The 1,687-nt window shown below is 33.3% G+C and overlaps 1 pseudogene; it reads right to left on the bottom strand.

The window, feature by feature from the left end:
- Positions 1-737: 737 nt before the first annotated feature.
- LOC149170543 (antifungal protein ginkbilobin-like protein 1 pseudogene) lies at positions 738-1,124 on the bottom strand (annotated as a pseudogene).
- Between the last annotated feature and the right edge of the window lie 563 nt (positions 1,125-1,687).

Raw genomic sequence — 1,687 nt, 5'->3', positions numbered from 1 at the left:
TTCTTAGTCTCAAATAATATGAAAAAGCCTTAAAAAGAAAAAAAAAACAATCTTCATAGATTAACCAAAAGAAATTTTATTAAGTATAAATTAAAAAACAAAATACTTTATTTTTTAATATCCAATTTAAAAATATTTAAATTTTAAATTTGCATTTTATCTATATAATTTCAATGTTTTTCCTTCACATTGAACATTTCAAATTCTAATTATGCATTTTATAAAAATAATTTCAATGTTTTCATTCACATTGAAAATTTCTACCTTGAGAGATTATTATATTTTAGGAGGAATTTGATGAACCATCCAGGAAAGAATGATGTGTCATTAGAGTTTCTATTCTAAATAAAACTCTGAAAAACTTTAATAAATAAAAAGTGCTATAAAAATATTACATATCTTCAATAATTTTGTTATTTAGAAATACTATTTTTGTGATAGGATTTCTATGTATAAACAGATTTACACTTAACCAAAAGTCGACAATTTACGATACCATATCAAAATTATATCGGTTATCACTATAAATAAAATGAATAATTCAATATCACAGTCATCGCAACTTTCTAGAATGTGATTTCGATATGTTAAAAACAAAAGCACTAACGCCATAGTTTATTCATTTACGAAGAAGAGGTAGACACCCAGGGCAGAGCACATTATTGACGTCGAGAATCCCTATGGTAATAGAGTTATTAGATGGAAGCGTATTGCTCAGTGCAGTGGAATAGTTGATATTAGAAGTTGTACTGCTCGTAGCGCATGGAGCAGCCAGTGAGTTGAACCTGAGCACCGATGGCATTGTTGCAAATTCCCCAGATGCGGTCGCCGAGACTAGTAAGGCAGGTCGTGCATTCATATGGGAGAGCGTGACTGCAGATTGCTTCCCCATAGGCAGTGGGAGAACCTGCCATCGATGACTTGTAGTCGTAACTGTAGTCATAACCGTAGGCCGTGTTGTCCTCCAGATCTGCGATCAGGTTTCCGAGGGTATCAAAGAACAGACTTCCAGTTGGGATTATCTCCGTGTTACACGAATACGACACTAAGTCTGTATTCTGCGCGCCCACCACAAGTAGTAGTAACATTAAGGCTAACGCAAAGCCAAATGACCCGATCGCCATGGCTCCCAAAAACCAAATAATCTCTAATAAACCCTTGCTATGCTTATCAATCTTCAAGGGATGTCTCGCTCTTTATAGCCCTCGAGGCACATGATTCCGTGCGTAGGATAATCTCTGTGACGTGAAGGATGATGTCGGGTAATCTCACGCGTTTGTCACTGGAAAGAAACGAACAAAAGCTACATTTTTGGACGCTTAGTGGAGGTGGATACGTTAGACGCTTCCAGTATTAACTTTAAATAAATTATGATGTTCTGTAATCCATTGGTAGGATATGTTTTTATCAAACATGCACATTCACACATAAAATTATATAAGTGGTCTATTATTTGTTTTTGTGTAAATTAGGTGTATTAAATATTATATTATATAAATAACATAAGATAAAAGCGTGTATGTCGTTGTGATTGGCTTAACATTAATGAAATTAGACAAATCACTTTGTAAAATTGATTCAATTCATTTAATATATTTCTATATTAGTGTAATCATGTTGGGCGTTTTCAAATTTAAAACTTCTTGTATGTGTAGACTTGCTATAAAAGAGATTGAATATTTCAACG

The sequence above is a fragment of the Pinus tabuliformis genome, chromosome 4_2, assembly GCF_031772625.1.
Source record: "Pinus tabuliformis cultivar Carrire ecotype Pingquan chromosome 4_2, CPIR1, whole genome shotgun sequence".
NCBI lineage: Eukaryota > Viridiplantae > Streptophyta > Pinopsida > Pinales > Pinaceae > Pinus > Pinus tabuliformis.
This window is presented reverse-complemented; position numbering and strand designations above follow the sequence as displayed.